A 14,390-nucleotide genomic window follows, 5' to 3' on the forward strand; every position below is an offset into this window, starting at 1 on the left:
TTTGACTTGTTGTTTTCTAATTTCATTGTGTTGTCATCAGTGCTTAGTGACTTTTGTGATACAATTTAAACACATTTTTCTTTTCTTTTTATTTTTTATTTGTGTAGAGAGAATCACTATGTTGGCCCGGCTGGTCACCAATTTCTAGCCTCATGCAGTCCTCCCACCTCTGTCTCCCAAAGCTCTAGGGGGACAGGCATGAGCCACCATGCCAGGCCAACATTTTTTTTTTCTTGTGAATGCCTTTGTGATCTACTAGGTGGTCAGGTTTTATAAATATTCCTTCAATGTTTGATTAGAAGATTTATTCTTTATTTGAGTCAAAGCAATTAAGTTTATTAATTATTCATAACCTCAATACATTTCTTATGTTTTAGGTATTTGGTCTATTAATTTCTTAGGGTTACTCAAAGTATCAAATATGATTTATAGTTTGTTGGCTTTTTCTTGAAATTGCATCACTTTTTCTTTATATATTTTAAGGCTGTTCTACAGCCTTAAGGTACATAAAGACTCCCAATTGTTATGTCATTTGACTTTTTTTGTTCATTTGAAAACTTTCTCTTTTTTATTTTAAAAATTCAACAACTATTACATTTTGTCTGATATTACTTTTTCCATTTTTTTTTGTTTGTTTTGTTCTTTTCAACATTACTGTGCCACTTGATTTTAGGTGGATCTGTTGTAAAGCGTAAGTTGAATCTTGTTATCTATGATATTCTCCATCTTTTAAATTGGTAAGTATATCCCATTTTCATGCATGGTGTTGTTGAAGAATTTGGACCTATTCTTTTTTTTTTTTTTTTTTTGACAGAGTCTCACTCTGTCACCCAGGCTGGAGTGCAGTGGCCGGATCTCAGCTCACTGCAAGCTCCGCCTCCCGGGTTTATGCCATTCTCCTGCCTCAGCCTCCCAAGTAGCTGAGACTACAGGCTCCTGCCACCTCACCTGGCTAGTTTTTTGTATTTTTTAGTAGAGATGGAGTTTCACCGTGTTAGCCAGGATGGTCTCGATCTCCTGACCTTGTGATCCGCCCGTCTCGGCCTCCCAAAGTGCTGGGATTACAGGCTTGAGCCACCGCACACGGCCGGACCTATTCTTACCATATTACTTTTTTCTTTTCTATTTTTTTTTTGTTCGTTCATTGATTTTTATTTTTCATCTTTCTTGCCTTTTCATTGATCATTGTATTTTGCCCTTCACTGGTTTGGAAGTTATAATTTCTGTTATTTTAGGGGCAATTCTTTAGTTTTTGTTTCTGTTTTTTATTTTTTAAACTTCATATATTGAAATAATTATAGACTCATGTAAGCTGCAATATGAGAACAGAGATATTTATGTATCTATCCTCCAGCTTTCCCTGATGGCAACATTTACATAACTACACCACATTATCAAAAATCCTCAAATTGGTATTGTTGTATAGAATTAGATAGGCTACAGTTTCACCTGTTTTGGCATGACTCATTTACATATGTGTGTGTGTATAGTTCTATAACATTCATGGCTGGGTGTGGGGGTTCACGCCTGTAATCCTACCACTTTGGGAGGCTGAAGTGAGTGGATAACCTGAGGTCAGAAGTTTAAGATTGTGATGGTTAATACTGTCAGCTTGATTGAATTTAGGAATACAAAGTATTAATCCTGGGTATGTCTATGTGGACATTGCCAAAAGAGACTAACATTTGAGTCAGTGGGCTGGGAAAGGCAAATCCACCTTTAATCTGGCGGGTACAACCTAATTGGCTTCCAGCAAATATAAAGCAGGCAGAAAAACATGAAAGGGAGAGATGGGCCTACTATCTTCCCAGGCTCCATCCATCTTTCTGCCACGCTGGATGCTTCCTGCCCTTGAACATCAGACTCCAAGTTCTTCAGTTTTGTGATTCGGAACGGCTCTCCTTGCTCCTCAGCTTGCAGACGGTCTATTGTAGGACCTTGTAGTCATATAAGTTAATACTTAATAAACTCCCCCTTATAGATATATATTAATACTTAATAAACTTCATATATATGGGAATTTATTAAATATTAACTATATATGTATACACATATATATACACACTATATGCATTTGTGTGTGTATATAGTTAATAATAAACTCCCATATATAATATATATATAAACTCCCCTTTATACATATATATAAAGTTAACACTTAATAAACTCCCATATATAATTAAGTATGAACCTTATGTATAGCTACATATATTATATATAGCAATTTATTAAGTATTAACTATATATATAAAGGGGAGTTTATATATAAAATACCCTATATATATAGGTTATATACATCCTATTCTGTGCCTCTAAGAGAAACCTGACTAATACAGAGACCAACCTGGCCTTCATAGAGAAATCTCTACTAAAAATACAAAAATTAGCCAGGCACGGTGGCACACACCTGTAACCCCAGCTACTCAGAGCCGAGATTACACCACTGCACTCTAGCCTGGGCAACAGAATGAGACTCTCTCAAAAAAAATTCATAACAAATATAAATTTGTATGATCAACACAGAAGTCAAGATACAGAACTGCTCTGTCCACAAAGGAACTCATTCATACAACCTCTTTTCAGTAGCACCGCCTTCCATACCTTCTATGACAACTACTAATCTGATTTCTATCTCTATAGTAATGTGACTACTAAAATGTTATATAGATAGAATCATGCAGTGTGCAAACTTTTGAGATTGCTTTTTTTCCCCTTGGCATCTAAACTTTGTATGTTCTGTAATTTGTTTCATTTTAATGCTGGGTAGTATTTCATTATATGGATGTGTCAGATTTTCTTTATCCATTTATTCCTTGAAAGACATTTGGGTTGTTTCCAATTTCAGGCTATTAAAAATAAACCAGTTATAAATATTTGTGTACACATTTTCATATGAATGTAACTTTTCATGTCTCTAGAATCAAAGCCCACGTATATGCTTAACATTTTAACACAAAATTAAATAAACAAATATAAGAAGACATAGATATATACACAAAGCTTAGCTTCAATCAATATTTTTTCCCCAAACAAATCAATAAACTGAGTATACTAAACAGACTCTATTTTTGCTGTAATCTGCTGCTACCCTCCTATTGCCTGTTATTTTAGTTCTGACTTGTTATTAAAAGCATTTTAAAATCATTACTTATTTAAATGTTACAATAGATTTTATTCATTCATTGAGCTTACTTTATTTTACAGCTTATTTCCTTCTGAAGTTTTTCTTCTCAGTGGAATATAGTTTTACTTCAAAAAGGTTGAGTAGTCCACTTCCTAAGTCCTCAAATGTCTGAAAATGCCTTTATTGAGCTCATCTCTTTTGAGTGGAAGTTGAACTATTTCAAGATTTCTCGATTTAAATTCTTCTCCCACAGTTTTTTCAAGATATTTTTACAATCATTTTTCTATTTCATTGTGCAAATCACAAGATTGAAGTATTGTATTTCCTTCATTTTGGGGTAGTCTATAATTTCTATTTGAATGTTTTTGGGTGTTTCTTCATGTCTATTATTTTCAAGTTTTATTTTTAATTTATTGTTATACCCCTGTTGTTTTATTTTAATCTTTTTCTTGATACACTGGGCTTTTTCAGCTGGAGAATTTGGCCATCCTCTCTTCACCCACTCCTGGCTTTGGAAAATTCTCAGACATTATTTCTTCAAATACAGATTAATTTACATTGTCGCTGACATTATCTCTTTTGTCCACTCTAGGACTGCTAAGAAACAGATCTTAGAACTTCTGAATCTATATTCCTCATCACTCTCCGCTGCCACTTTTTGAGTTTGTCTGATAATATTTACATTTTTATTTATAATCATGTTTATTACTATTAGATTTTTGTTATATTACCATTTACATTTATTTCAGATTGATAACATTTTCCTCCTTTCTCTGAGGATATTAACTTGTTAAAGTAAATAATTGATTGATTGATTCATCTTACCATGTCTAAGGATTTTACTATGTAAAATTCATTGATTCTTTTTGATGGTATTAGTGTTTCTCAGATTTTGGCTTCCCAAATGGCTTTGTTTTGAGGCTGAACTCCCTGAGCTGTGGCTGTTTTTTGTTACTGATGAGGGTGCTGAGCATGAGGCACAGCTGTGGGGATGGAGGAGCTTTAGAAGGAGGCTATATTGGGAAGCAGCTTCCAGGGCTTCCTGCCTTATGTGAAGCTTTCTGTGTCTTCTTCCATTCCTCTAGTGATTTCTTTCTTTCCTTTTTTTTTTTTTTTTTTTTTGGTGGTAGAGAGAGACATGTAGTTACACATTTTAAAAAATATCTGTTCTACCTATTCTTTGATTTGATGCAGGAGGAGAAGATTTGAGCATATGCCTCATTTTTTAAATAAGCCAAATATTTAGATATATTCACAGTAACACTGGCTTAAGCCATACTTGGCAATATAGTAAACTCTCCTTTTAATTGTATGGCTCAAGTTATAGAGACTGATCATCTCTTTTAGGATTTTTTTAGTACTAATATGTAGGCAGATTTTTAAAAATTCTAATGCATTTTAGTTTAGTAATATTATTTCTGAAAGTAATTTGAGAGTTTTTCTCCCTTAGCCTTTATTTTGTGATGATTTATCTAAGATGAAAATTATTTTCTTAAATAATCAAATAAAAATTATTTTTAAAATCTATTGGTGCTATGTGCTCTTTTTGTATACAATTACTTATTTTTTACACTTTTCCTTTAATTTTTCTTAAATTTGAATCGTCAGTTTATTATGGTGTTAATTTTGAAATGTATCTTTTTTGTTTCTAGTTTTATTTTCACCCATCGAGATTTTAGTTATTAGCATGCAGCTATGATGTGATGTGTTCTCTCTGTTGGAGATTCTGCTGGAAGGGTTAATAAGGCAATGAAGAAATCATTCCCCTTAAGTCAGGCCTTGAATTTTAAAAATCACTGTGAATTATAAAGGAGGCAGCAACAAAAGGTTTTGTTTTATCAATACATGAAGTAATTTGCCTTTACCATCATCCTAGTACCTAGAGTGCAAAACCACATTCGTTTACATACTTTGTAAAAACAAAATTTGAAGTATTAAAGGGATCATTGTTTCCATGTGAATTTCTGTTTGGCCTGAGGCTAAAATTTAGCATCAGTGGGGCTATACAGGATTTTACTAGAAGTGCCAAAGAAGAAAGGCTGCCATGGCACACATTATATTTCATTACACACAGCATTATCAAATGTTCTCAACCTCATGGCTTACTTACCATCTCATGAAATAAAAGTAAAACATTGTGACTTTGAATCTGCTCAGTATAATTATATGTTCTGTGTATGAAATGGTATTATGCCTTTGAACAATAGAAAAAGTGACTTTTTATGCCATGTTAAGGAAAGAGCAGATTCAAAGAGGTTTTGTTAGGGAAATATATTTCAGAAATGAATAACTCAGAGGAAAGAACATAAGGTTTATACCAAATATTTAATCTTACATAATGGCTAGCACATTGGTGATGATTATGTATGTTAAATCATTATGTTAATAATAATCGTTCATAGTAATATGTTTCTTTGTTATTGTTGTGGGTCTATTAAATGTCAGGAAGAAAGGACATTACTCAAGTATTTTCAATACTGCCTGATCCAAATGAAAACCGAAACCAAAATCAAAAACCAAAAAGAGGTAGGGAGTAATTTAGTCCAATTTGAAAAGTAGCAACAAGAGCATACATTCAGATATTTCTGGTTGATAGATTTGAATGGTTTGATGGAGTCTTCCTCTTCTTGATTTCCATTTTCTGTTATATTTGTGTCCTTTTCTTGTTCTAGGCAATGTTGTTAAAATAACTTATCATCTTATTTTCATAGCTTCTAGTAATTTAAGAAAATTTAAATTGCTTTAGTTGTAACAGATCCAAACTCCAATTTATCATGTTTTATGAGATTTATGATCAATTATCAATTATTTACTTAATCAACCTGGGATGAGAAATAATTTCCCAAAATATAATTAAAATGTGACATCATTTATTAGTATAATATATGTGATGTTAACTTTATTAATTAAGAAATATTGAAGTGGAAAATTAAAAGATTTTTAATTTTCCCCTAGTTATATCTCCCAGTTTACACAATAAGATCAAAATAGTACTGAAAGTATTTGGCCTATACCATGCAATTTCAAGGTTTATATCCCACAGTGTCCACATTCAGAGCATCTTCTATGTTGGCTTTGTGGGGGAACATTCTAAAATCTGGTGACAAATGAAAATCCTTGAGAAGTAACAGTTAATTTGAATATCTACACTGAAAAAGCGTTGCCTTCTATTTTCTTTGACCATCTCTCCTGCCTCTTTGTTTTAATGCCATGTTCTCTCCATTGATATTCTGAAACATGATGACTTTAACCATGCACATAACTCACCTCAAATCTGTCTTGGAGGATCTGCTCTGTTTCTGCAGCTCCAAGCAGTGCTACATGTCGTCACTCAGGTTTTCCCCCTCTTCCTCTAACTTAGTATGATACAAACTGAACTGATTTTCTTCTCTAGACCTGCTACTATCTGTGATCTTGGACAGATAACTTCAACTACCTCAGTGCCACCATCTATCATGAGGTTAAATAGGATAAAACCGGCAATATGCATAGAAACGTGTATGGAGATGCTCAGTAATTGTTTGCTCTTCCAACTCTTCTGTCCCTGAATGCTTCTCTCAAAGTTTTCTATTTGCATTTTCCATTTCTATCAAGGGAAGCTCTATCTAATCATCAAATAATCATTTTTCACTTTGTTCTTTTCCTTGCTTCCCACATCAAATGTATGAACTCTCTTAAGACTTTTTCTTTTTCTTTTTTTTTTTAATCCTAACTGTCTGTGTTCTAGGTTGGAATCTAATTGCATGGGTCATGATTTTTAGCTGGCTTTTATTGTTGTCCCTGACCCCTGGTACATTTTTTCTTAATTCATTCTTATACATTGCTTGGAAAAAACTTCTTGAAATGTAGTCCTATTGTGTCCTTCCTCTACTAATAAATTTTCAAGGGGGATTCCCCAATATCTACAAAATAAAATTCACCTTACAATGTTTTAGATTTAGGACCCTTAGTAATGGGGAATCTAGGCATCTCTTTTTTTCTTTCTTGCCGACTCTTTGGAAACCTCCCCTGCTCCCTACATTAAACTGCTTTAATTGCACATATACATCACGTATTTTCATTTCTCAGTCTTTATTTATGCTCCTCTCTGCCTCAGGGCCTCAGAATGTCTTTCCCATTCCCATACATCAAAAATCAAACCTATATTTTAAAGATGCAGCTCAGAGCCTTCCTTTCTTCCAAGTGACTTCAAGTGACTTCAAGTGATCCAATCACTTCTTCACCTAACTTTCCACTTTACTTGTATGTTTCACTACCTTCTGCCTTAATTACATGTCTTCTTGCTCTGTTAATCTTTAAGAGCCTTGATGCCAGAATCTTTATCTTCTTCATGTTAGTATCTACCCAGGGATTGTAAATAAATAGTTTCATTTAGAACTTTATAACTATTTGCTGAATAAATAAATAGATATAAATGAAATGCCAGCAATACTTGGGGAAAAGTTTTGGTAAGCAGAAATTCTAACAACACTTGGTAAATATAAAGCATCTCTTTAGAGGTTCATGTTTGGTTTATTTACATATTCCAGTGAATGAATTATGAAATTTAAAATTTCCTGGCCCTTACATGAAGCAGTATATTGTTTTTGTGATCTTTTCTGTCTTGAATCCTTCTGATTATATGAAGAAATAAATATAAAGAAATGAGAAATAATTAAGGATGAGATGTTGCCACTAATATTTTCCTTTCTTGTTTTTTATAATTGTTTGCCTAATTTTACGTAGTCAGTGCTAAACATTGAACAACTTATCCCTAGAACACAATGGAGAATATATTACTGAACTTCTTTAAAACATTATTAATTTATTCTCATCCTGTTTACATTCCTCTGAATATATAAAAGAATTCTTGTGGAGATGAAAATTTAGGTTGTTTCAGAGGCTGCTTGAGAACATGTTGAAACCTTTGATAACATGGAGGAAAACTGTGAGAGGTACAAGAATAAATTTCTAAGAGAATCATTATAATCCTTTTTTCTCCAAGAATCACTGTCACCATCCCCATTATAATAATCTTGTAGCCATTACTAGGCAGATATCTAAAAGGCTTTAACAATGGGACATTTACTCTCACAATGCACCTTGGGATTGGTGCATATATTTTGATTTTTTAATTAAATTCAGCTGCTAAGAGACTTACTCAAAGTCACAAATTAATAACAGAGTTGCGGAAAGAACTCATGAACCCACATGACTAGCTCTAGTATATTAGTCACTAAATAACTTTATTGTTGTGTCAGTGTTTAATTAAAAAGTTGTATGTTGCAATTTGATACTTGGTGCAGTACTTCAGGTATAGTATAGGTCCTGATTTTCTCTAAGTTCTGACTTTTGTGTGGTTGTAAGAAAATAACTTCAATTTTATAATCTTCAAGAATGTGATATTGTTCCCCAATGGCTTCCCATGTTTACTAAGTGTAGAGTATTATGAGACAATGTGGTAGATTGTATTTTCCAATATGACTGTAACAACATCTCACATTCTCAAGCTCTTAAGCAATGCTACTTGACCAATTCCTCGTCAGAAAGGGAAGCCTAATTCTGCTCCCCTGAAATTTAGACTGGCAGATGATAGATGCAAATATCTCCTTTCCCACGCTAGATGGAATACTCTAGGATGAAGTTTATCTGGCTATGCAGAAGACAGTTGCATAAGATCTCAGTTACATTTAGCCATGATCAGTTTGAAAAAAATAGTGACATAATATCTCTGCTGCCATATTTCATTCCTCTTGTCCTTCTTTCCTGTTGCCTGGGATTGCATTTCTTTATATAATAGCATATGTGTCTGTTCTGCTTTCTGGGAAGTCCATTATAATATACACAGAAAGGATAAATTTCTTGATTTTAGGCCTCTTGACAAAACCACAAAGACTTATCATTGTATACTGGGAAGGGAAATCGAACTATTGTCAAAAAAATTAAAATATTAGTCAATCTAGAAACTCAGGACAACGATGTGTGCTGAGTGATTGCTAGGCCAAAGTAGCAAAACAGCAGTGGTGTTGTGGCAAAGAACTAGCTTAATTATTGCAAGGCAGCTGAGTGGAAGGACTGGAGGTATTTCTCAAATCTACTTCCTCAAGAGTTCTGAGGCTAGGGTTTGTAAAAATAATCTCAGGGTCCTAGGGAATGGATACTGCTGATTGGTTGGGGATGAAATTATAGGACTGTCCAAATGGTCTTCGCAGGCTGAGTCAGTTTCTGGGTGAGAGGGTCACAGGACCAATTGAGTCAGTTCCTTCATACGATTCATGGATCCCAGTGAGGTCAGATAAGGTTGTCTTAATGCAAAAGTCTAAAAAAAATCTCTGAAAGACCAATCTTACGTTTTACAAAAGCAATCTTATCTATAGGAGTAATTGGGAAAAAGTCCCCAATCTTGTGACCTCTGGCTAAATGAGTCCTGAGCAGTAAGCAAGCTAGGGAAGAATGGCTGGTTATTGCCTAAATATGCATAGGCCTTAGCAGAATCCAGCCCTCTCTCATGATTCTAACCCTGTGGCTTTTTATTAGTTTTACAATTGTGGTTTCAGTCCTCGAACAAGGAATGGAGGTAATTTCTCCCAACAAAGAATGGGGTGATAGCTACTGACATCCTTGCTTTAAGTTTGAACTGTAAACTAAATTTCCCCCATAGTCAGTTTGGCCCATGCTCAGGAATGAGCCAAGGCAGTTAGCTTGTGATGTTAGAAGCAAGATAGAGTCAGTTATGTCTGAATTCTCTCACTGTTACAATTTTTGCAAAGGCGGTTTCAGTTGGTGGGACCTAAGATAAGAATGCCTGAGGACACTAACTTTCAAAAGACGTAAGGGACAAGCAGAGGAAGAAGAGATCGCTTTTATGGTAAAGGGTTAGTTGGAATGGTGGGAGACACCCAGGTGGGAGTAACAATCTGGGAGCAGAGGTCCAATGACGCAGACATACAGCAAGATGAGGAATGAGGAGTCTCCATTGGAATTGGTCCTGGAAACTTATCCAGACACCAATATACATTGCAGAAAGCAATCTCTAAAAGATGGCTAAGGTTATTTCAAAGTAAAGCCAAATAAAACATAATCAAGCCACTCCCACATGCTGGTACTTTGTGATCACCTCTAATGGATTGTTTGTTACTAATAGGCTAATAGAAAAATTCTAGAATTTGTGAACTGAAAGTGAACTTGAAGAGGCTTATTGACAAAACAAGAGTAAAGGAACATTCCAGTCTCATGACTCATTAGAACTGGAATCCAGATCTCCTGGTTCTTATTTACATGTCCCTTGAGGTCATACAGATCTTGAGATGAACAAGTCTATTTCATTTGTCCTGTAAGTTCAGTTTATGTCAATGCTTAGCACCTAGAAATTGTGTAATGACTGTTTATTGAATTAATAAATAGCTGTGACCACACTGTGAATGTTTAAAGCAAGATGCTCTCTTGCTCTACTTAAACATGTACTTATCAATGCAAGAAATAGAAGAACATATTTTCTATAAAATAATCATAGTATTACATTAAGAATGGTTTCTTGCTGTCAGAAAGATTTTCATAAGTATGAAATCAACACTATGTTCTATAAAATTGCTGAGGAAGTCAAAGAAATGAAAAGAAGAATATGACATATACATATCCTCTTTTAAAAATTATTTTTGAGGATTCAAGTTTTTGAGAGATGATCAAGTTTAACATCAATGCTTACTTAAGGTGTCATGGTTTAATTACTGGAAATGTTGATGGGCCTATCATTTAGGTGGGGTCGGTAAGCAAAGTTCCTAAGTACGAGACATTTTCAAATTTTGTCAAAACACTTACTCGTGCTCAAGGTATGTTTGAATTACTCATATTGTAGGGCTTCCTGACAAAGCAATCTGAATACTGTATAATCCAGCAAGAAAATCAAAGTTGTCAAGGACTGTGTGACTATAATAATGTCAAACCACATGATTAGGAAGATCTCTAGTGATACTAAAGTTTTAAAAAATTATCAAATACTAAAAGTCTCTTAATAAAAATTATCTATATGTAAATTATTTAAAAAATTTTAAAACTATAATGGTAGTTCAAGTGTCTGCCATACAGGTAGGAACTATCAAATAAGTAGACTTAGACCTTTATCCAATGATAATGGATGCTCCAGAGTTCTTGTAAAGTGAATATACTATACTTTGATTATGACACATCTATTTTGTCCCTCACTCAGAGATTATTCACTTTTCTTTGATACACAATTTAAATAGGACCTAAGGCCACCAATTATGAAGGATGCTGGAAAACTTTATATATATATACACGTGTATATATATACACATATGTATATATATACATGTGTATATATACGTATATATGTGTGTGTGTGTATATATATATATGAAGTGATTAAATAATAGATGAAATGTAACATATCAAGAAGCTGAGAAGAATGAAATACCCCTATAATCATCTGAAAAATAATGGTGGTCCATAGGCATTCACGATACAGGTGAAAAGCCCAAAGAAACTGTGAACCTTGAGATCCTAACTCTAAGTAAAACAGAATAAATATAAGATTTCCTTATCAGGGTCTCCAATTATCCAAACAAAGTCAAGTATATTATTTCTATTCATAAGACCTTATAGAAATACATAAGACATTTTAAAAATAGTTTCATCCAAAATGACCTGATTAAAAAGAGAGTTTTAATATTCATAGAAAATCTATTTAACCAGAAAAATAAGTAGCAAAATTGACAAGAATTTGGTTAATTAGGGTTTTATTTCATATATTTATAAATACATACTATTCATTAAACATAATTTCTTCTATTGTAGGAAACTCAGTAACTCTTTTCTGGATTCAATGTTAATATAGCTACTATAAAAATATCTTAACCATAATTTGTTAAAAACATAAAATGGAATAATGGACTTTTTTATCTCTTTATAGATAATATTTAACTTAAAATCTACCCTCCAAGGAAGGTTAAAGGCATAAACAAATATAAATTTACTACATTAGTGATTAAAATATAAGGCCTTCAAGGGATTGTACAGTTATGGAGGACTCAGTTCTTTCCTTGTAAAGTCATGCAAATTGAATTTTGCAGAATATTTGGTATGCAAAATCTGGAAAATGTCGGTATGAATAAGCCCGGTCAATTGTTGGTTCAACTTTCTAATGGATTTACTATTTTTTTCCTCTGTGGATTCTCTTTGTCTATTCTAATATTTACTTCATCGCTATGATAGAGACGAATGGGTTCCCAAGTGCCCAGGGTTTCTAAGTTTGCTTTTGAACTAAACTGACAGTTATGCACTCAGTGGAAATAACTTTCAAGGAAAGGTAATGAAAGCTCTTGTCTAAAAAGTGGGAAATTACCAGTGTTTACATAATTTAAAATACATTTCTTCTATATGGATTTCTACTTAAAGCTCATAATGGAGTATTTCCTTTTAGTGGTTTTCCAGAATCAGTGAATTATATTAGATTGTTTTTTTAATTTTAAAGTAGAAATAACATCCTCCCATGTATAGATAAATCAATAATTTTTAAATTTCTTGAATATTCATTAAAATATGTCACATGAATCAATCGTTCTTTCCCAAGTTTTTTTTTTTTTAGCAATTTGTTAATACAGATACTAGGTTGTATCCAGTCTGCTTAAGAATGCATATTCTTGATTTCCTCATTTTAATGATGATAAAAACTTCATGCCTGAAATTTATGTTTTAATTTCAACTTTAAAACTTCCCTCTAGGTCAAACACAAAGAACTACGCTGCATTTTGGAGGGATAGTTTAAGTGCAGAAGGAGCACTTTCTGAGCAGCATTAATATTTAAAAAGAAAATGAATTCAATAGAATAAAAAGCAATATCAGAGTGTCTTGTGATCAATAAAGATAATTATTTTGTAAATTTTATTTCCAATATGTTCATATTTCTGTGTGTGTATATGTGCATGTACTAAGTCACAATATAAAATGTATTTCTTATTGTGGGTTGTGGTCCAAGTGTTTGAATGTTCCCGGTCTTTTAAAAATGCCTACACATAATAGGTAAGTGAGAAAGGAAAGTGTTAGCAGAGAGAAAGAAGCAGCAGCATAGAGCAATGTCAAGCAAAGAAGAAATGCATGATACACAGAATGGGCAAAAATATCAAACGAAATAGCAGTAAGTGCCTCATATTTAACTGAGATCTTAGACAAAGCCATCAGACTTGACAGAAAAAAGGTTTCTGGTGTTAGTGAAGCATGCAATTCTACTTGGGTGTTGTATGTAACAGCCAGATTTTTTAAAGAAATGGGACTGATAGGGAAATAATTATGTCATCAGGTGTAAGTGATTTATTCAAAGATTTCCAAATAAAACAGAAAGAAAATGAATAATATTTAAAGACATGGCATGATCAAGGAAAAGTGTGCAAAATGGTAGAAAATTGGGTTTATTTGAAAGAGGTGGTTGGATTTGAAAATCTGAAGATCCAAATGATAAATATAAAGGTAGAGCAGAGAGTCCTGTGTTGCTGAAAGCAAAGGTGGATTTTACTGTTGTGCAGTTACCAGAGATAGACAATGAGCAGAGAAGTGGAAGAAGGCTCAAATCAGAGGAAGCATTGTTAGAAATATATAAATTTCACAGTTTTTAGGGGTCAGGGAGAAATTATATTTTTTAGATTTCAAAGCTGCTATTTGAAAGGTGTTCCAAATAGAGCATATTAATCATTTGGGTTATATATAATCAGTCTTCATTATTCTCAACTTCTTTATTTGTGAATTTGACTACTTGCTAAATTCTTTGTAACCCCAAAATCAATACCCTTGGTACTTGTGTGGTCATTTGCAGATACGTGTAGTGTGGCAAAAACTTTGAGATGTTCAATGCACATGTTCCCACCTGAGGTTAAACAAGACAATACTTTGCCCCCTTATTTCAGATCTCATGACGTGAACAAGCATATTTTTGGCAGCCTTTTTAGTGGCATTTTTTTCCCCCATTTTAGTGCTTTTTGTTGGTGATTTCGCTGTTTGAAATGGCCCCATCATAGGGCCAAAGTGCTGTCTAGTTTTCCTAAGTGCAAGAAGGCTGCGATGTGTCTTACAGAAAAAAATAAGTGTGTTGGACAAGCATGAGTCCTATTGCCTATGAGTTCAGTGTTAATGAGTCAGCAGCATATTTTAAATAAGGTGTGTTTCAACAAAAGCATGAATAAAACAAGGTTATATATTGATTTATTAATGGAAATGTTGCAACCAGCTGCTGTGGAAACCTAACCCAGTATTTCCCCTAGAAGCAATGGTTCAATGT

The sequence above is a fragment of the Colobus angolensis genome, unplaced genomic scaffold, assembly GCF_000951035.1.
Source record: "Colobus angolensis palliatus isolate OR3802 unplaced genomic scaffold, Cang.pa_1.0 Scaffold5, whole genome shotgun sequence".
Taxonomy (NCBI): domain Eukaryota; kingdom Metazoa; phylum Chordata; class Mammalia; order Primates; family Cercopithecidae; genus Colobus; species Colobus angolensis.